The sequence below is a fragment of the Pleurodeles waltl genome, chromosome 3_1, assembly GCF_031143425.1.
Source record: "Pleurodeles waltl isolate 20211129_DDA chromosome 3_1, aPleWal1.hap1.20221129, whole genome shotgun sequence".
Classification (NCBI taxonomy): domain Eukaryota; kingdom Metazoa; phylum Chordata; class Amphibia; order Caudata; family Salamandridae; genus Pleurodeles; species Pleurodeles waltl.
In genome coordinates, this window is record NC_090440.1 from 653,618,608 (window position 1) to 653,641,929 (window position 23,322).

A 23,322-nucleotide genomic window follows, 5' to 3' on the forward strand; every position below is an offset into this window, starting at 1 on the left:
AATATTATTGATGCCTGAGTGGCAGGGCCAGACTGGGGCATAAAATAGGCCCGGGCACCAAAATAAAAGTGGTCCCCTTTAGTGAGTCACATAGCTTAAAAAAGTGGTCCACATTTGCAAATCAGAGCAGGATTGAACTTGTAATGGGATGCTGTATAGGTGCTTTGCAAATCAGTATAGACTGCATGCATTAGTGCTTGTTGCAGGCAATGTTTGTGGCAATGTCAGGGAATTCAGCAGGAAAAACCGGCACACCAATGCATAAAGTAGGCGCACAAACAGCAAAAAAAAAACAGCCTGCACACTGACATCCCAGACCAGCCCATTAGGCACTGCCTGACCGCCAAGGGCGTAGCTTCAGGAGGGGTTTTGGAGTGTTACCCCCCCACCCAAATATTTTTTTTCTTCTGGTTAATACTTAGGTATAGGTGCTTTCGGTTGGGTATTGTGAGGTCTGTCGAATTTCACCAGACGTTTTTACACACAGAGAGACAAAATCGCGCACACACATACACAGGTTGTTTCGAAAGTCTCCAAAAATTCTGTTAGTTTTCAAAATATTGTGTTTTTTCTCACTTAGTTAGTACCTCTACCAACCCGCACTCCTCTCCCTTTCAATTACCCCTTAGGCCCCTTTCATGCACCCTGCTAAACATAGTGTAATGAAATTTACCGATAACATTAATTCAGGTTTACCACACAATTTGTGGTGTAGTCCAAAAATGCATTAAAATTGCGGATAAAGTAATTATCACGTTACTTCCCAATTACGAACTCAAAAGTCTAGATTAGACCTGACAGCGCCTGCATCAACTGAACTAATGTAATAACCAACGTGCTTTATTATTATTTATTACACAAACGCATCCGATGAGCGCATGTTAACCTATTCCGTTTACGTAGCGTGATATACCACATATCCCACACATGGTAAGGTAATCCCATCACTGCACAGGCGGCACCCACCACGCATACAGCACCAATCAAATTTTAACGTGCCTTGGCTTCCACAGGGCTCGGTACTCTCGTCTCAGGTCTGCTGCCTTCGCACCGCCCGGGGTTCAGGTTTGCCATCGCCTGTTTGCTTTTCATAACCTGAAGACGTCGCCCACATTCCTGTGGGAGTTCCTTGCCTCTCTGAGTGCCTGTGTGTCTGCAGGTGTGCAGTTTCTACCCGAGGCGTGGCCGCCACAGGTGCCCCGTTTCGTCCGCCGAAAGTCGCCTTTCCAGTTCCCCAGCAGCGTCGACGGCACCGGCCGGGTCGGGTAGATCTTTACCGCCTGGAAATGCTGAATGGGGTCCTCGCCAGGAATGTCACGGGAAGGAGTTTCTGGGTGACGTGCGGAGCGTGCACTGTGGAAGGGGGCATAGAGGCAGCCCCGTGAGGGACAGAGTCGCAGCAGGTGAGTGCAGAGGGGAGCTCTTTCTTACATACATTTCCTAGCCTCCTGGTTCTGTATCTGCGTGGCCGTATAGAAAGAGCTCATCGCTTCACGTTCTCTCAGGAATTACTGATTTTTTAAATACTGTTCTTCCTCATTGCAATTCTCAAAACGCTTACAACGGACACAATGGTTACGCTTGTCCGGAGAACTGTGATTGCTGCTTGCTTTGTGGCCGTGGTTGCAGGTGCTGTGCTCCAGCAGTGGCGTAACGAAACTTGAGCCCCCCCCCCGCCAAGAGTATAGATAAGCCCTTCCAGACTCACTCAGGAGCTCTCAGGTCACGGTGCTGTGCTGCGGGGGGCCCTGGAGATTGCCCCTCACCAATCCCCCCTCACCCAAGCCAGCCTTTGTTAGGTCACTGTGTTCCAGTACTCATTGCTGGGACGGGATTTTCATCCGATTTGACCCAGAGCGAGAGAGAGGGGGCAGCAAAGAATGAACAGGAAAAAATGAGGAAAACAGTTACAAAGAGAGAAATCAGAGAAGAAAGAGAGCCTGCAATAGTGAGATTAAGACATAAGAAGTGTAGAGTGTTGGAAGAAAGAAGCACGAGGTAGAATCAAAACCCAAGTCACCTTGGTATTCTGCAATCCCACTGTTCATCTGTGCCAGCAGAGAGAGTACGCCTAACATTCTTTTTCGAACCCTGCACCCATTTAATAAATATTATTATCATTTACAATTCAGCTACCGAGTCATGTGTGACACCTTTTTCAATTCTATACCTTAAAGCCACAAGCATCTTGCCTTCTGGAACTACTTTTTGTACTCTGAAAATTATAACACTGGGCTAGAAAAGGAGCATGCAAGGCTGCTGGCCACATAGTTGTGACACATTACAGCGTGCGACCACTTGACAAGAATCTGAGGAAACAGGAGAAATGTTTGGTAATTGCAGTACAGCATACACTTCATGAACAATTCTGTGACTTGCTATTGACGGCAAAAGACATCTTGTAAACGTAAAATTCAGAAAAATGTTTATGAAGAAGTGAAGTAACGTGGGTTTTTTGCAATTTATCTGTTTGCCAATGTAGGTGGAAATGGAGCATAACGACTGGAAAGCATTTTTTTGGCGACTCTTACCCTTCATTTGTTTCTTTTAATATGAGTTCTCTATTGAGTTTTGATAATAGATGATGTGGGCAATCAGACAAAATGTGCCACGGTTTTTGCGTGGCTCTGAACAATAACCTGCCCTCCACTCCCCATCACTCACATGCCATCAGGCAGTCATTCATTACCAGGATATACACGGTCCTTTGAAGATTTTGCCACTTAATATAAATCTGCGGTAGGAGGGGAAGTCCACAGTGGCTACGAGTACCTTATTTTAATCCGGTTTGGGGGGCCGTTCAGGGCCCACTATTAAGGCACCGTTGTCCCTCTTTGAATTTAGTTGTCATTGCTCCAGTGCTATGCAATTTCTGTCCCTTGGCCTGATTTGCTCTTCAGTGCCTACATTAAGGACTGTCCTTTTTGTATACCTCCTCCCTTGCTGGGGCGTCTCAGTCTAGGCCCAGCTCAGTTCATCCTGTGTTCCCATTAATCCCGGTTCTGCTGCTTACATTCTGAGTGTTGTGCACTCTTTCTGGGTGTGTCCCATTTATTCGTCTGCCGTGTGTCTGCTCAGCTAAGGAGGGCTTACATTTCCATTATGTATACATCCCATATCAAAGCCATAGGGCGTTGTCTGGTATGTAGTCTGTGACATGGAATTGCAGCTGCTTCCGCTCTAGCCAATGTCAGTAGATTCACGTAACCAATAGTAGAACCTCCCATCCAGAACATAGCAAAGATGGTACCAGAGCGGAGTTTATGCATTTTCACAACTTTTTTTGGGTCTTAGCATAAGGCCTAAGAGGCATAGCTCCAGCGGACTGAGTGGTCTATTGTTTCGGAGGTAAGTTCTAGCATTGTCAGCCACGTGTGTTGTAGTATGCTGCTTTCCCATGCCATGTGGTAGAAACCTGCATCACCATATCAACATCGGAGACAGCCAGTGGATGGTATGTTGTGTCGTGTGAGGGTTACACCTTCATCTGAATTTCTTGCCCCAATTCCAGAGTGTTTACCCTGCAACAGATTACCCTTTCTTTCCTAGCTAAGAAGACTTGGTGGATGTTCCTTTTTTGCCTTTCTATAACATTAGTCACACCTGCAAAATTTATAACAACCCAACCTTGCAATGGCACACTCTAATTGCTCCCTCCAGAGATGGTAATGCCTTCCCGCTGAGGTCAGCATTTACTTTCTGTTTTTTCACCTTCTGCTATGGATTTGCCATCTCTCTGTTTCTCTTTCTTGACTGAGGGTCCATAGGCTCCACAAGACATGTTGTTACAGGCTTACAGTCTACTCTTTGGGGTTGTTCTACTTTATCTGACATTTTGTAATCTTTGACTATTCTAACAGTGTCTATGCTGGCTGCTCCAAACGAATTCATAGGCTCCAAATAGTTCAACATGCGGCAGCCAGAATAGTGCTACAACTTCCTAAGAGGCGCTCCGCATCAGCCGCTCTGAAAACACTTCATTGGTTGCCAATGCACAAAATAATTATTTTAAAAGTTTGCTGTTAGTCTTCAAAGCCTTCAAGTCCACTGACAACAAATATCTTATGGCCAGGTTGTGTCTTTATAAAACCCAGAGAGCACATAGCTCTTCAAATGCAATTTGTTGAGGCCTCCTCCCTCCTGACTAAAAACCTGTGGTGGAAGCTTTCATGGTTCTAGGCACCAAAGCCTGGAACCAACTGCCTAACCATCTCTGGTTCATTGATACTGAGGAAATATTTTAAAAAACATTTTTACGACCTTGCTTTTCGTGGTCCCATATGCACTCTGTCATGCCCTTATTTAAATCAATTAATCTAGTCCTATGTTACATTCATGGTTCTCCATAGCATAGTGCCAGGATGCTCAATTATGAGTGACAGTGCGCTTTTAAAAATTCCTTATCTGTTTCTTCATTCATTCATTCATTCGTTGTTTTAGCATTTCTGTCTCCTGTTGGTTGGGTGCAAACTGTTGGCAGTATTTCTGATAGTCTGTCATGTTAGAAATAATGTGTCTAATGCTGGGACAGTATGATGTTGTCCTCAAGAACAGATGAGGAAATGTGTCACTAGAGATAAGATTTAAAACAGCTTTTCAGATGGAAATTATCATAAGAATTAGCCATAACTCACAAGGGGAATGAGATAAGTAATTTTGAAACCATGAAGGTTTATTAAAATATTAAAGTGCAGTACAGAAGGCAAATAGTATATTAAAGTCAACCAAGATTTATAATTTTTCAATCATAAGCATGGATCTCAGAAATCAATTAGAATGGATGCCGTATGAGCTAAATCTGAAAAATATTCTAAGTTCAGTATATAAAGCAAATCAATATAAAATTGGACAGCAGCCTAGATGAAAGGCACAAGTCTCTGGTTCATTCCCCAAAATACCTCACTGTATAACAAACTTCACCATAGAAAGCAATGGACAACACACAGTCACCATGTGGTGAGCAAATGTAACAACGCATTATCAAATCATGGTATAGCATTATAAAACATTGTACAACACCGCCACCCTAAAGCTCTCTCCCAAAATGAGTAATAATGAATCTCCCTCTGACCTAATGTTATTGGATGTGTAAGCACAAATCTAGTTACATAAACAATAGCAACCTTATGGGTAAATAAGCCTACAGCGAATAACAAGAAAGAGATCTTAGAAAGCAACAGTATAACTAAAGAATATCCTCACACGATCTTCAGGAACAACATGTCAACACAAAGTGCCAGTGCACATTTTACTGCATGCGGTGGGAATGAGAAGTGAAAACATGATTTAATCCTGAATCCAAAAAGAAGTCGAGGCCTAACTGAGGCCTAGTTGAGCCTATAATAAGAAAACACATTCCTGTACATCACAGAATTATTGTTTCATTTGCAAAGTATTCGTGTTACTAAGCAAATATTATTCAAACTAAAATAGCACTAACTCAAAGGAAGGGTTGTTTGCTTAATACTACACAGTAAGTACCGAGGCAAGGAAAACAGGGAAATATCCTAGCTGTGCTGTGGGGTCTTGTGGTGCTTGCTGCCTGACAAGGTCAGCCTTCAGGAGGTAGGGAGTTGTAGCTAATGAGGGCACAGCCATGGTTACAGGGAAGGGAAGAAGGACTTCACTCACTAGGGTGCAAACAAAAAAATAGTCTTCCAAGTTATGAAATAAAGGGTTATCTTTCTCAGTTAAGAACTCCTCTCACATACACAAGGATGGGAATGAGAAAGACTGGGACTTGAAGTACTGAAGATTATCAGCAAGTAATCATGGAATGTTCATTTCTTTTCATCAAGTAACTGAGCAAGTGCAATATTTGTATGTATCTGAATGCAGAAACAACTAAAAAAACAACTTTGGGTGAGGGAGGAATGGCGGTGCTAATATGCGGACATTGGGGTTGGAGGGTACCATCCTTAGAACCCATGCCAAAATTACTTGTGGGGGCTCCCTTCACTGATCTGATAAGATATATGGGAAATAGTGCATTTTAGAACATGGTGGGCTAGTAGCATTAGTCTCAGCACAACAAGATTAAACAGCTTTTTCATTGGTTTTATGGTTCTTCCTCAAAACAATTCTAGCAGAACGAATTACAAATGCTGTATTATAATACCTATTGACCAGTAGACAATGAAGGAGGTAGCATTTCTGGTTGTATTTTCTGGGAGAAGGAAAAGCAACAGCAAAGGTGGAAAACACAGTGGGGCAGTTGCATGTCTCTCACCACAAGAGGACTTAATACACTTTTTAAAAGTATTTGAGCATCTGAACTCAAATCATGTTTTGAGAAAATGCCATCAAGCGGCCCTGGCTAAGCGTGTGTTTGTTGTTCTACTAATTCCACATTCACCATCACACACTACTTTTGCAGAGTATACTGTTAGTACATTGAACAACTCTTTTAAAGGTAGGAGGATGACACCGGTCAAGTTACCAAAGCACAGACAGTAACCACAATAGACAACAACAAAATACGACATGTTATGTGTTATGTTATGTTATAAGATTTAATATAGCACATTATCTGCCCGAAGGCCTCGTATCGCTTTATGCTGACAACTTGATCGCAAGAAACATAACATCAGATACTTCAAACTCTAAATAGCCATGTTTTCAAAATTTGACGGAATGTCACTTCCTGTGAGCATGCTCGAATATTCATCGGCATACCATTCCATAATTTTGCTCCTTGAAAGGACAAGGTTCTTTCTCCCCATCTTGCCTTTCTTGCTCTCGGAACCTTAGCAAGACTAGCCGAGGAGGATCTCAATTGTCTGCCTGGTATATAGAAGGTGGCTAATGGTCTGGTCATCTCAGGACCAAGATTATGTAGGGCTCTGTACATCTAACATAGGGTTTTAAATTGAATTCTTTTGGCGACAGGAAGCCAATGTAGCAAAGATATTCCCTTGCGTACAGACTGATGTTTAGGAATGTTCAAAAGTGCTCGTGCTGCAGCATTCTGGACCCTCTGTAGTCTGTCTATCACATATTGGGGAGATCTTGTAAATAAGGCATTCCCGTAATCAAGCTGGGTGCCTATAGTGGCCTGGATAACTAATCTCTTAGCTCTAAAGGGCAGAATTGCTAGTATCTTCCTGAGCATCCTCAGGAGTGCGAAGGAAGTTCCAGCTGTTCTATTAGCATGTTGGGCCACTGTCAGGAGGGGGTCCAACCAGACTCACAAACTTTTTCCAAGGTCCTTGGGCGGTGGAATAGCACCTAGCCCCTCTATTATTGTGGACCCTACTAAGAGGTTCTTGGGATGTCAAAAGAACATCACCTCAGTTTTGCCATCATTGAATTTTAGTTTACTGGATGCCAACCATTCAGCCACTGCCTGTAAGCAGGGTCCAAGCGCTGTCCTGAAGTCCGGTTGCTTATTGGACAAGGAGATGAGAAGTTGTGTGTCGTCAGCGTAGGAAATCAGTTTCAAGCCAAGTGATTGGACAATCTCAGCGAGTGGAAGCATGTAAATATTAAATAACAATGGGCTTAGGGATGAACCTTGCGGAAATCCACAGCAACTTGAAATACGTTTGGAATAGCAAGAACTTTCTAGTACCTGATAGGATCTTTCCATAATAAAGGCATTAAGCCAATCAAGAGCGGTACCAGTTATTCCCGCCTCTTGTAGCCTTTCCATTAGAACATCCAGGTCTACCGTGTCAAACGCGGCTCTGAGATCTAACAGAACAATTACAGTTTTGATCCCTCTGTCAAGTTGCAATTTGGCTTCTTTAGTAATTGCTATTAATGCAGTTTCAGTGCCACGTCGTGGCCTGAAACCCATCTGTGTCGGCTTTGACCAACACTAGTGGAAGAATGCTTTAAAATACATTAATATGAGCATAGAAATGAGATTTAAGGGATTCTGGCATCAATTCAAACAAACGTATTGCATGAATACAACTTCTAAAAAACAATGATTTTCCATTTTTGATTTAATAAATTTCAGTGTGCATAAAACCTCTTAAATAGTACTTCTCGCGCTTAAACAGCTGGAATCCCCATCAGACCAAACTGGCAAACCTTTCACATAAATACTTACTAATCCAAACTCTAATATTTAGGTGTGTGGCTTCCAGGTAGATGAAGTTGCACAACTTCAGCAAAAATTGGCTTTCTAGTTTCTCAAAAAAATCCCACTTTCCAGTGTCAGTTGTCTCTATAGCATATAATAGAGTCAGAGGATTTTTTGCCTGGTATACAGATAAATGTATAAAATGCCTATAACCCACTGCTTAATAGAATGCTCTTAGACCATTAGCGTGTGCCATGGCTTTAGTGGAACTGTGGCATATGTGATCTTTCTTATTCAGACTGCTGAACATAGTTTTTGCCAGCTAGGTATATGATTTCACTACCTCCAGTCTCTCCTTACCAAGGAACCAGCAATAATTGTAAATCTTCCTAAGTTTATTCCCCTTAAAAATCAAGACTTTTAGACACATTAATTTTCAAAACATGAGGATCAACAAACTGCTGTAAGGAAGGCAACCAATTACTCAGACCCATGGGTGTTGTACTATCCCACTGCTGTATTATTGTGGGGTGGTCTCGTGAGACACCCCCGCCAAGGTAATACCTGGCAGGTCACCCCAGCATGCACTGGAGTTCTAATAAAAGGAGTGTGGGACGTGACTATGGCAGTCACATCCAGCTGCAAACTGTGAAAGGTGTCTGCATCGTTCTTTGCGGTCGTGACCAACCTGCTTGCCTGAGGCCTGTGCATGTGGGACCCAGCAACAGCATCACAGGTGTTAGTTCAAAAATTACAATGTCCTCTGCATTTAACAGACATGTGAAAAATGGACCCTGATTCTTGTACAGTCTCTATTACTGTTGCCCAGATGTTGAGGTAAGTCCAAAATATATATGCAGAACAGTATAGAGGCCAACAGACAGCCTTGTTTAGGACCATTTTTCTTAGGAATGAGAGAAGACAAACACTGATCACCACTTGACAGAGGAAGTAACACAATAATACATTGGAGTAAATTATTAGGCATACCTAAACTATGCAACTTTTTCTAAAGAGTCAGACGATCCAATCTATTGAACGCTGTGGAGAAGTCTACACAGGGAGCACATACCTAGAGGCCATGAATAGAAATATTATTTTCCATGATTTATTACAACTTAATGATGTTATCAAATGTGCATTTTGTTCCCTAGAGCCTGCTTGTTCAATAGGTAGAATCTTTTCCTCTTCAACCCACAAAAGAAAGCGATCAAGACTGCTTTTAGCAAAGGTTTTGCCTACAGCATTAAAAAGGCAATTAGATGGTAATTAGAGGGCAGAGTTTGGTTTGTGGGCCTTTTATGTGTAAAGGCACTAGAATGCTTCCAGACTAGGACAGGGGAATGATGCCATGTTGGTAGCAATATATTCAAACACTGGGGTAAGAAACTTCACCCGTAATGTAGCTTCTGTCACGGTCTGACTTCCGCTTACTGTCCTGGTCAGATGAAGCTGGAATGCGACCTTGGTTCTTGTACGTTCTGCTCTGGCCGAGGTAGGGGCAACCCCTTCCGGTAGTCACGGTGCTGCTGACAAAAGAACGCCACTGCAGTCCGTGCCCTCCAGAAGGAGTCCCAGAGGAAAAACCCAAAGGGAAAAAACCTCTTTGACAGGAACTCCCTGGAACAGAAAAAAGAACACACCAGGATACCAGGACTTCAAGGCCAGAATACAGGAAACAGGCTGTAGCTGAAGGAAACAGGAACAGGACTGGACTCAGCAAGATAGCAAGCCGGAGCAAGGATCACCCCCAAAGGGAAATGTTGTAACACAAGGAGAACAAGAATCTGGCTCCTTATATACCTCTAAACAGGAAGTGACATGCAGAAAGAAGAAGAACGCCATCTTTGATTGGGAAAACGCCATAGGCAAAAGCAGGAAAAAGCACCATCATGGAAAAGGAAGAAAAAAGGAAACTGATGCATGCAGGGAAAAAGAACTGAACTCTGGGAAGCAGAAAATATGGCTTCACAGCAGAAAAAGAAGAGGAAGAAAAGAAGAACCCTCAGATTAGGGCACCAGGTAAGTAAAGTGCCGGGGGGGTGCGCAGACTTCCTGTGACGACCATTCATGATATGCGTTGAATGCGGTGAGGGCCGATGCCCAACCCTGGGCCTCCGACGTCACCGCGGGCAATAATTTGCACCGCGACCAAGGAGAAAGGCCACGGCAGGCCCAGCAGCCTGAAAAACAGACCGCCGACCCCACTGTGGCCCGAGCAGGAGACACCGCGGACGCCCGTGGCGCGACAGCTTCTCCCTTAATAACAAAAATGGGAATTTCATACGGACCCATTGTCTCAGAGGGTTCCTTCCCCTTATATAACCCTCAATCTGGTTCATAGATGGAGGACCACTTAATGGTATGGGTTGTGTGGTAGGAACAGAATGTTCTACAGGCAACTGTGCTACATCATTAGTCACATATAAGTCAGCAATATAGGGCTAGATGTACAATGTGATTTTGCGGTCGCAAAATGCGAAAATCACCTTTTACGACCGCAAAATGACCTTGTAGGATGGACTGGATTAGATGAATGATGCCATTTTGCGTTTTCAAAAAGCAAAAATCGCCTTTTGCGACTGCAAAATGGCCTTGTAGGATGTACTATCCTTCATTTGCCAGTCGGTATCTAGTTACCAACTGGCAAAATAGGGATTGCGACTCGCAATTAGGAAGAGGCATTCCAAGGGCATCCCTTCCTAATTGTGATTTGCAGGACCATTTATGATTGTTTTGCGACCATGAATGCGGTCGCAAAACAATCACAGTTACCACCAATTTCAAATTGGTGGAAACCCATTTGCAAACGGGAAGAGATCCCTAAGGGACCTCTGCCCCTTTGTGAATTGGGTGCCAACATTTTTTCAGAGCAGGCAGTGGTCCCAGGGCCCAATACCTACTCTGACAAAATAAAACTGAAATAGTTCATTTTTATTTCTGAAATGAATCCGGTTTTCCTTTAAGAAAAGCTGGCTACATTTTTAAAAAACTGATATATTTCAAAAGGAGCCACAGAAATTGTGGTCTGCTGGCCCCAACAAGCCACCAACCTTGTGAGTGCGGCCATTTCCAAATGGGTAGCAAATTGTGACATACCTCATAAATATTAATGAGGGAGGACCCTTGCGACCCATTTGCGAATCGGGGTTGACACTGTTGTTCATTTTGTTTTTGAATTCGCAATTTGTGATTTGCAAAATATCGCAAATTGCAAGTCGCAAAACAAATTTTGTACATCTGGCCCATAATTACTATATTCCTCTTCCTTAATTGGGAGAGACCTAAGTTTGTTTCCACAAAAATTAGAAGTAATCTCTCCAAATCTGTTTACATCATTACGGTAAGCAGCTTCTTCAACACAATTCATTCTTTATTAGGGCAATTTTTTAAACAATTTTATTTTATTTAAAGTTTGTTCCTCTTTTCCCCCCACACCACCCTGATGCATCTGTAATAGAAAAGTTACATTGCCTACATTGCACAATAATGGTAAATCAACAAAAACGTGTTAGGTGTATCGTGATACCCCTGATATACACCCTTTACAGCATTGCGCCCCCTCAACCTCTCTCCAGTGACCCTCTCCATACACGCCCCCCCCCCCCTCTTGGATTTACCAGGTGTTGTCTTCTGCAGTCCGGTCCTCCTCAAGACGGATAAATTCCGGAGGTCAGATTAGGACAGTTTTTAATTCCTGTTTTATCTGTTTCAGGAGACTGGTAAAGTTGCCTCTTTCTACAGAGCAGGATGTAAATCGATTTCACACTAATCTGTTTATCTCCCTGTTTAGATGTGCAAATGATTGAAATGCTGGTCTACTTAATGGAGCCTTGATGTTTATATATCTTTAACCACAAAGTGCTTCAAATACCTTTCATAGTATTCCAGTGGATTCTGCTGTTAGATTTTTCAAACCACACTGTAGCTTCTATGAGCTTCCAGGACCCTCTCTCCTTTGGGACAAAATTAATTTAAAAGGAAAGAACTTTATGGTCTCTAAAGAAATTATCGATTACTTTAATTTCGGAAATCAAATCAAAAGCTTAATAAGGGACAATCAGGTAGTCAATGATTGTGCAACCGGAGTTAGATTTGTGAGTAAAGTGAGCTGGAGTATCATTCTCAATTCGACCTTTGATTATTAGGTATGGCATATTTCTTAATGCTTCCAAAAGAAGAAGACCTCTTTTATCTTCTTTACCTCTTTTATCTTCTTTAATTTTGTAGGAAAAAGAGTAGAGGCAATGTTTAGCTTTACTCATTATCAAGATTTGCAGATACCTTTAAGGCAGGTGCCTCTAACCAGTGGATCAAGAGCTCCCAGTAGCTCTCAGCCCCCCTTCAGAGTAGCTCACAGCCTGGAGTTCATTTTTAAATAAACACAAGGTCACATTTTTCCTTTCAAAGTTAAGAGAGGCTGTGTTTATTTTACATTAATATCACCAGGTTGCAGCTAGCAGGGCCTGATAAGGAGCAGTGCTGGAGTCAGATTTATGACCTAGTTCACAGAGGTGAAGAACTGAAGTACAAAGGCATTTAACTCTCAACTAAAAGTCCTTATCAGCTCAGAATTGGAAATGAGAGCAAAATAATGTTTCTCAATGTGTTTAAATCAGAGAAAATGAAAATGAAAGTTGCCTTATATTTAAGTTAACTTTTCATTTTAATGTTCTCAAATTGTTTTTCAAAGCGTTGCATTTGCAAACAGTAGGCCTCTAGCCTGCAGTAGCCATTAGAACTCTGGGGAATATTTATAACAGAAAAATACAAACATTTTTTAAATGGGAGAAATTTAAAGTGCAGAAAAATGTTCCACATTATGAACATTTTTGTACTTTAAATTCCTCCCATTTAAAAGCATGGTTGTGTGTTTGTGGTATACTTGTAACGGTGTCACATATGGCGAAAGGTATGCTCTGTGCCACAAGTACATGCAACACCAGTTCTCAGTTACCCATACACACATATTCCATTCATATGCACACGTGTTCATACATCCCCAAATACCACGCTCTCACTGACATGTGGCAGCCCTGTCATAGTGCCCCTAGTCAAAGTATTTTTTTCAAACCGTAGCATCTGGATCTATGAACATTAGGCTTAAAGTCAAGGAAGTTTGCTGTGGGTTCTCTGGTAATCATGTGCAAGTTGTTTAGCCTTCGGTAGCTCATGATGGTTTTCACTGAAGAAGCTCTTGCTACTGAAAAGGTTGGAGACCCCTGCCTTAAGGCATGGTTTGATACTTTAAAATTGAAATCGCCTACCAAAATTACATATTTGCACCTCTCACATTCCACTATCTCTGACATAAAGGAGAACATGTCAGTTATCAACTGAGACAGCCATAGAGCTCCCACAATGCGCTTCAATTCAGGTTTGCATTGCACACTAATAATCAGTAATTGGGCATCTGCAGAGCTCTCAGAATGCACCAGCACACTGATGTGCACTGCACTCAGGTCTTGCAGCCAAATTGTTTTTTCAAATACTCTGCATCAGAGCTCAAACATCACACCTCTATCCTGATTTGCAACATGCAGCCCTGTCCCAGTACTGACACAGTCACAGCCACAACTTGTTCCTTTGTTCTGACTTGCAGTGCGTCCTGGAACCTCGCTTGCTCTTTGGTGTGCCAGTGTGATTCATTTTAAATGTATCATACAAGTGCTGTCTTTTTCATCTACATCATAGGTGCATACATTTTAAATTCCCCGCAGAATGGGGCAAAAAGTAGACCATCAGCAATATCCAAGCATTAAGGCCTCTGTGCCCTGCATGAAAAGACCATGACAACAAGCAATGAATCAGTGGGTTGAACTTAGGGCGCACATTATAGGTCCCACTCACCAAACGACAGCTGATGTGGTCGATTATCTAGCAGACTGATATCAGCAGAACTTTAATTGTGATGGGTCCATCCGGGCCCCAGGCATGATTGTAATTAAATACTTTCAAACGGGTCACTATCGGGCCCTATAGTCACTTCCATTACTTTATAGGTAAAACACAGATCGATTTCTCAACATGGATATATCAGCAGTAACTGTAGTTACAATTAAGGTATCTGCATCAAAATTATGGTTCCTGTTTATATTTCACATTTTTACTTAATTTACTTCTATAAAAGTATTTGCGTTTTCCAGGATCTTGTTTTTTAATATTTTCTTCATGCAGTGTATCAATCTTTTATTGTGCTTACTGTGAACTGGGTCGCCTGTATTTGTCTGTGAGTTCAGGTTGTGAGTGGGTGTTGATAGTAGGCCAGGATTGACAACTCCTGAGCTCAGGCTCAGGCAGTGGAAAGTACTTACAGTCAGGGCTTTAAGTAGGACAGGTTCCACCGACTTTAAAACGGGTCACTATGGGGCTTAACAGCCATGTCTTTAACTTCACTGCCAAACACTGATTAATTTTTCAACTATAACTGTAAAAACCCTTAAGTTATTCCATGTCATTGATGCAGTCCATGGTTACATTTCACGTTTTACTTCAACTTGCATCTCTAAGAGTATTTTCTTTTTTCAAGATGTTGTGTTTCTTCATCTTTTTGTTCACGGGACATGTAAGACTTATATATTGAATACTTTGAAATGATCATCCATGTATTTGAATGAGCTCAGGTTGCAGGTGGGTGTTTATGACTGTTCACTATTTAAAACAAAAAGCTGAGGCAGAAGGAGGTGAAACTTTTTCATAGTGCTTGTTAGTGGATCATAAATATATGCAGTCTACATGCTCACCTCAATTGTGGTCTCTGCAGAGCGATGGTGACATATGTGCCATTTGTAGGACTGGGAAAGAGTGAGATATGCAGAGGGAGGATTTTAGATTGATGTGGTAGAAGAAGGGGATAAGTGGTGAAAAGAGTAAGAAACTGCAGGAGAAAATACTGTGAAAAGTGAAAAGAAGTGTCTTAGGCACTCAGAAGGCCACTGCTCCTTCTACAAACCTTACTAGTGTTTAATTCAAGGTCTCATATTTTCATAATTTAAACATTTCCAATTCTAATTACTCACAACAAAATCATTATTGTTATTCATTTGTTGATGTATCTAACAAGCATTGGCAAAGGCAATAGGTCTGGCCTGTTTTAAGTATATGTTCTGGCTGGCTGCATGCAATAATAACAGAAAATTCCCAGAGAGGCACCTAAATACTGATAAGGTGTCATAAAGTGTAAAACACAGGATTTTACTTTATATGTTTCAAGTCACACCTTTAATTGCATAGGCCACACTTCTTGGAAAGGATTCCTAGTTATGCTTCTTTAGGAGCTCCCCTTTTGGAGACCCACCACTGTGTTCCCCTATTTAAAGCTAAGCTTACAATGGCTGCCAGTGGGACATACAGGTGTTCAGAATACATGCTTGTCCAAACCATGGCCCCTCTGTAGAGCACACACAGCAATGGTGACACGTGCCCCTTGTGAGTGTGTGATGGAGGTACAAACCTTTTGAACTATTGATAGCTAATGAAAATGAAGCACTTACAGGTGAATGTGTCTTTGGGGATGATAAAGTGGAGGAGATGCAAGATAGTATGTGCAGAAGGAGAGAGTGAAGAGAGAGTGCAGATGGGAAAGATATGAGGTGTGAAGCATGAAGACGACCAATTCTGGAAGGATATGGGGAGACAATGGTTGTAAGTGTCTGCAGAGAGGTTCAAAAGGAAGTTGTGTTAAGGAAAAAACATCAGAGATTATGACACTCAGAAAACCACTATCCATTTCATAGATCAGAGCAGTGATTAATTCAGAGTCTTATATTTTAAAAATTGAAACATTTTCAATTCTAGTTATTGTGTTACACATTACTTGAAAGTGCTAAGAGGCATTGGTAATGCCAGTAGGCCGTGCTTGTTTTAGGCATGTGTCCTTTATTGTGTGATGCATTTGGCTGCAATAACAAATAGCTCACAGAGACTCACTGAAATACTAGTCAAGTGGCATACTATGGGATGCACGGGATTTTAGTTCACATGTTTTAAGCACCCTTCTTAATTACTTTTGGAAAGATGCTTGGTTACACTTCTTTGGCCATGTCTCTTTAACAGACCACCTCACCCTTTTCACCCTACTTAAAACACTGGATCTGAGTTTAACTTGTAGGTCTACCATCCCTGTATGAAACTTCGAGGGTTTGTACTCCCGCTCTAATACTGCACACGTTCAAATGTGCAAATGTACTACAACAGACAAGCACATTTCAAACTGTGTTCTTTTGTATTAACCCGAGTGATTGGGCGCTTATCTCTCTGGTATGGACAAGGTATGTAGCTGAAGGTACTCTGTTAAGAGTGGATGGACAGTCCACGCACCTCTGAGAGAAACCTCCTAGCCTTCCGTACCTCAGGGAGAATGCCAGATTGCCCGGCTGGCCAGTCCAGACCCTGATGTGTGTTTGATGTTTATGAGATCTAGTCGAGGGCATATAGATTTCAATTTCTCTACAATTGTGGTTTCCTCTGTGTGATCCAGAGAAGTTTTGTATAGCTCATACTTCATCGGAGAAGGGTGGGGAGGTGTGTTTGTGTGCGAGTCTACACGTCGATGTCTTTTGTTTGTGCGGCTGAGAAGAGGTGGGGCTGTATGTGTCAGTGTGTGCGGTGAGTGTTTGGCTTTCTGTGTACGCTGTGCTGTGTGTGTGTGGTTCAGCATCTGGACTTTGTGTGGGTGTGTAGGTGTGTTGATGCCTATGCAGGTGTATCTGCTAGTGTGTGTCGTCTGTGTGATGTGTTTATATTAGCGTTAGTGGTGTGTTACCCATAAGCTTGGGTTGTCTTCTGGGTTGAGTTCAATTCCGCTCTTGGTGAAGGTATTGTTGCTGCATTGAGCGAGCCTCTGCCCTTCCGCCCTACCCTCCTGCGTGAGAGCGATGAGGTTCTCACCCTTTACCCAGTACAAGGAGTCACAGGGCTGGAAACCATGAGCTGGCAGTAATCTGTTATCCGCGCAGGGAGGGCCTGACTGAGGAATGCAGTGCATTTATGCGAACTCTGGAAAAAATCACAAGCGTTGCTTTTATCGGGGGGAAATCCGTGCATGCCTCGCTTCCGCTTTCACTCTCTTTTTAGGCCTGGCTTTCGCCAAGACCTTTTCCTTTTGTTACATTTATCTATATAAAATACTTACTTTTAGGATCTTCCAGCCAGCCCTCTTAATTCATTCAGCCTTTGTTTTGTCATTTACATTGTTCTTCCGGCCACTGTGGCATACATTGTGGGGCCATCTCCGGCTAACTTCACTGTGAGTGACGACATCTTCCTTTTCGTCTATGAGCAAATTCGTTCGTTTAATGCTAGAGGCTGGCATTGGAGGGTTCGCTTTTTGAGACCAAAAATATTTTTACTTTTCGAAACTTTTTTGTATTTCAAGGGCTAGCAGCTCCCACAACAATAAAGATATGAAGACATCAGGAAACAAAACCGGCACTGGCAAAGCCAAAAGGCTGGAAGCCAACACCAGATCAATTAGCTCCTTATGTAAAAATGCCTCTTAAATGTTGACTGATTTGCTCCACTAATTGAAAATACATTTAGGGCCTCATTTAGAGTTTGAGGGACAGGTTTAGTACTATCATCTTGGCAGAGTATTTACTCCTTCCCTGTCGAGGGTATTCCACCCACCATATTTAGAGATGTCCGCTGGCCCACTCTGCCAAAGCCAGGCCCTAAGCGTCCACTAGAGGAATGCCACAGAACTATTATGTCATCTTCAACAAACTCTATGGGGTCAGAATTATTTTCTAAATCTAGTGGATTTGATGTCACTTTTTATGTGTATTGAACAGACGTTTGGCCTAAATGCATACAAATATTTCCTCTATTCCCTGAGGATCACTCATAGGGAAAACACAGCAATGCTACTGGGAATGACTGAAACAACTTTTATTTAGAACAGATTTTTTTCAGCAAAGCTGTAGAACGACTATAGGAAACTTCTTCACCCCAAGCTATATGAATATAGTGGCTGGCAAGTGATAGAAGCAGTTCAACTTTTTTTGCCAAAATGAAAGAGAGTTGGAAAGATTGTAATACGCCACAGATGTGATGTTGCTCTTGTATTCATGTGGGATGGAGGCAAGAAAGAACATGTCGTATTTCACTAGTCTGAATAAGAATGGTTATACTATCTGCCTTCCACAGACAACCCATGTTAGACTTGGCATCCTTGGTGGGGTTTCCCCTAACGATTTGGCATTCTGACCTCCTGTTTTGCCGACCTCGTTTTTGCTGGCTTTAGGACTCTGGGCCCTTTACCACTACTGACCAGTGCTAAAGTGCAATTGCTCTTTCCCTAAAGCATGGTAACATTGACTTATGCACAACTGGCACATTTATGTCCAGAGCCTGTAAATAAATGTCTTCTTGTGGGTCTGCCGCCCTGATTGTGCCACCCACTTCAGTGCCCTTTGAACATGACTTAGGTCAGCCATTGCAGAGTGTGTGTGTAGTTCTAAACTGCCATATCAACTTGGCCAGTTAGCCATCATGCTAGGCTCACAACTTCCTTTTTAAAACATATGTCACCCCTAAGGATGGCCCGAGGCAGCCCAAATGCAGGGTGAAGTGTATTTAAAAAGTTGGACATCCACTTTTAAGTTTTACATGTCCTAGTAGTGAAAAACTCTTAAATTCATTTTTTCACTAATGCAAGGCCTATCTCTCCCATAGGATAACATTAGAATTACCTTATTACATTTTATAAGAGCAATTTCTAATTCAGAAAAGATGGAACCCCCAAGTTTGGTGTCTCTGGAATCACAATGTAAAATAACAACTGATTGTGTAGTCAGATTTTAATTCTGAAAATGCCTCTTTTAGAAAGCTGCCATTTTTTTACCTTGAATCTTCTAGTTCCTTCTGCCTATCTGTCATGGGTGCCCCAGAAACACTGTTTAAGCCGCTCAGTGACTAAACAAGCAGCGCAAACATGCCACCGCGCACAGATTCCTAGCTTCATGATTTACCTCAGTACCATCCTCAACAATCAAACACTAGCATCAATAAGAACAAGATCTCAGCAGTATATGACTGTGGCATGATTCTGTATGCTGGGAACCTCCTATTACCCCAGACAGGCACTATTGATCACCCAACAGCGCTACATCTTCTTAGTATATGAATGTGGCATGACTCTATATTCTGGGCGCCTGCTGTTATCCATAGCGAGGTCCCAACTATTCACTATATTGCGTAAATCCCCTGACAGCCCATAAGGACTCCAAGTTCCAGCAGCACCAGCAAAGTCCTCGGGTGTTCGAGGGCCCGACGGCTAACTTTGGGGCAGGGACATAAAAGCCACACCCTCCTTCCACGTCATTGCGTAACAATCTGGTTTTGTTTCGGACGGTTCTCCACGCCTGTTCTTCCAGACTAGGAGGAAAGTATCCGGATGCCAACTCTTCTGTTAGCCTCTAGGTGCGAGGCATCTCCAGCTTCAGGAGGTCCCAGGCACCGCCCGTCAGACAAGCTTAGTGCCTTTGTATGTGCCCAAGCACAGAAAGCAGCGTATGGTGTGAGTACAACAACTCTGTCATAATCAAAGTGGCTTATGGTGTGAGCACAGCAATCTAGTCATAGCAAGGTGGCTTTTGGCACAACTAAGACTCCCTTGGCTCCTTCTTACTAACATCGCATATACACTCCAAAAGGGGATTGAGCCAGTGAGAGATCATACTTGTGCAAAGGTACTAATCACTGCTAACACACTTCAGAAGGTGATTGAGCCAGTGAGAGATGATACTTGCGCGAAGGTACTAATCATTGTTAACTCCTTCAAAGTGCTTGATCACAGAAAGAGACTAAGGGCCTGATTTAGAGGTAATGACGGACAAGTTAATCCGTCACAATGGTGACGGATATCCCATCCATCAAAATCAAAATTCCATTATAGCCTATGGGATTTAGATTTAGGTGGATGGGTGTCCGTCACTGTTGTGGCGGAGTAACGCATCCGCCAATATCTAAATCGGGTCCTAAGAGTCTTATATTATGAACTTTGTTATTTTAACACAGATACTCATTTGCATTGTATAAAACAACAAACAAACTGTGGACCTCATTGAACTTAACAGAGGAGTGACACTAACTCCTTGTTTCCGCGATCAAACAGCTATAAAGCCTAAGTATACATGTGAGTGACTAGTGTGGCATGAGTGTACTTAATGCATGGAGTGCATGCACCAGCGTGAAAGAGAAGGTCACTAGTTACCCCTTTGTTGTCTCCCTCCATACATCACCTCTGAGACAACATCAGGCACATCTCCAAAACCAGTGCAGATTGCAGGGAACCAAGGCTGTCTTTATTATTTTCTCCCAAACCCCCATTCCCTTGGGTGCACTCCTCGGTGAACAGTAAAACTATTCCCAGTAGTTCACTGAGGGGAGTGGACGGACTGTCATCACACTTCGCCCCTGCTGCCCAAGGATTCCAGGTTAGTGCATGTATTGTGTGCCGGCATCGGACTCTGTCTCTGAATAGATGTCTGGGTTAGTGACAGTTGGGCTTTGTGTATTCCCTCTAGAGAGCCATACACAAGGAGAACTTAGGTGTGCTTGATGGGCCACCCACATCCTTATGGGCCATTAGCATCCTGATGGGTCATCCAGAGCTGATTGGGAAGGAGGACCTGACACTTGCACCTGAATGGGCTGTGCCCACACGAACAGCTGCATGGTTGTATGATGGACCCACTCATGATGGAACCATGCATGCCTTAAAAACGCAGTTGGAACAACGACTGCATTGTTTCCACACATGCCTTTACCACAAATGCCTTTACAACAAATTTTCCTTGTAAAAGCATGCCTTGTAAAGGCATGTATGGCAACGGCATGCAAAACGGCATGCATGGTTGTATAATACCACACCCCCAACCGCCCTGAGGCCCAAAACTACCCCCACCCCTAATACCTAAACTATGCCGACTCCCCACCCGCCCTAACAAAAAAACTATCCCAACAACCCCACACTCACCCCTATAAAATAAAGTACCCCCCACCGGCCCTAAACCTAAAAATAACTATTCTGATCCCCAACCCTATAAAAGTAAACTATCTCGATACCCCCGCCTGCCGTGAGCCCTAAAAAAGAATGATCCCGACTCCCCTACCCCTAAAAATAAACTACCCCGACCCCACCCTGAGCCCTAAAAAAAAAAAACTATCCGAACTCCCCCACCCCTAAAAACAAACTACTGCCACCTCCAGAGCCCTAAAAAAAAACATACCCTCACACCCACGCTAAAAAATAAACTACCACCACACCCCCCACCCGCGCCCTAAAACCTTGCCTCATAAAAAGTAAACTACCCTGGGCCCCCCACCCACCCTAAGCCCTAAAATAAATAAACTAATAAACTATCCCGACCCCCCACCCCAGCCCCTAAGAACGAAATTCTCCCAAAATCATCTCATCCACCCTGAGCCATAAAACAAAAAATACGCCGACCCCCCACCTAAAAAAAACTAAAGCTAAAGTACCCTGACACCTTCTACCCACCCTAAGCCTAAATCGGCCCCATCGCAAAAACTACCCACCAACCCTGCCCCAACCCAACTTACCTCACCACATCCTCTCCCGATCCTTCCTCCTCTTCAATCCTTCCTCCTCCCTCCCTTCCTATCCTTCCTCCTCCCTCCCTTCCTTAAACCTTCCACCCCCATTTAAAAATAAACAACCCCCACCCCAAGCCCTTACATAAATACCCAAAATGCCCCACCCACACCCCTTAAAAAAAAATAGCCCACCCCCACACACCGCAATCCCTTAATCCACCCCCGCCAGGCCCCACTTACCTCACCTCGTCACTGCTGCCCATAGCTCAACCCTGACCCTAATTCCTTTAAAAAAATAGCCAAACCCCACCCCTTAAAAAAAAATAACCCACCCACCCAAATCCCTTAATCCACCCCCTGTCCCAGCCCCACTTACCTCACATTGTCTTCTGAACAAAGCATGGCTGTTTCTGTGCCTTAACCACGCATATGCGTAGTTCAGCACATGCGTGATTAAGGCACAGAACCAGCCATGCTTTCTTTAGGCAAGCGTGGTTACACTTGCGTGGGAAATGTCTGCGTGGTTTACAACAGGTGGCTGAGGACTTTTTCCATAGCTGCATCCCCACTGTAGTGAGTATGGAGCCAGTTCAGGAAGGAGAGGGACTGTGTGCACTAAAAAGTCCTCGCCTTGAAGTCTTCCCCACTTCAAAGGCATAACTTGGTATAAAAACTAGAACTCAGACACCAACACACTAGTACATTTCTGGACCTGAGGGCATTCTACCAGGAAGAAGGGCTGCTGTGCTGCTGAAGGGACTGTCCCACTGCTGGACTCTGCTGGTTTTTGCTGGACTCCTGTTCTTCTATGCCTGCCCTTCTGCCTGCTGCCCTCCTTGCCTGGAAGTGAGAAGGACTGGATCTGCACCTCTACATCCCCAGAACCAAAGTGACTCCAAGGGCTTGCTGACTTGCCTCCTGTTATGAAGTCTCTGAGACATCAAAGACTTCACTCAATTTTGCAACAGTATCTGGACTTTGCTTGCTGCAAGTCTTGTCCTGCCAAGTGGTGCCAATCCAGTTCTTGGCCCTTGGAAGTGGTTATAAAGTGCTGCAACTGTAAAATCCACACATTGCATCATTTCGGCGGTTGAAACAGAAGTATCAACTTCAATGCCAATGAATTGCCACTTCAGGAGACATTGCATAGCCAGCTGCACGGCTTGACGACAGCATATTGCCTACATCTAAGAGATTCAGCAGCGAATCATCCTTGATTGCGCAGTTCGAAACTGACATAATGCCTACCTTGCCAGGATCAATGATAACACACACCTTGCATCCTCCCTCAAAACCAATGCAACCCCGAACCAGGGTACTGATTTCAGCAGGCCCTGTATCCAACTCACACTCCATTGCGGCTGGCCTGGGTTTTCAGATTTCCCTCGGTCTAATAAGACCAGACAGCCCTGTTTAGCGCTTTATGCTTTTAAGCACTATATTTGCAGATATTCTTTAAAAAATCATATCTTAACTTCTACTTATTGGATTTTAAAATGTTTGATCTTGTTGTGGTAATTATAATAAGCTCTATTTTTCTAACCAGGGGTGGTGTATTTCTCTGTGGTGTTTTTATTGTTTTGCTGTATTAACTGTTGCACACATAATTTACACAGTGCCTTTTAGGTTAGGCCTGCCTGCTCTGTGCCAAGCTAACAGAGAGTGAGCACAGGTTAAGGTATGGTGTATAACTGACTTACCCTGACTAGCATTGTGGTCCCTACTTTCACAAG

General features: G+C 43.1%; 1 protein-coding gene across 3 annotated transcripts in view; it reads left to right on the plus strand.

Moving 5' to 3' along the window:
- Positions 1-961: 961 nt before the first annotated feature.
- SYT8 (synaptotagmin 8) overlaps positions 962-23,322 on the plus strand; it is a 226,787-nt gene continuing 204,426 nt past the window's right edge. For all 3 annotated transcript variants that reach the window (XM_069223164.1, XM_069223163.1, XM_069223162.1), the window contains exon 1: positions 962-1,403. The gene's annotated coding sequence lies outside the window, so the exon portion shown is untranslated. The remainder of the gene's footprint in view (positions 1,404-23,322) is intronic.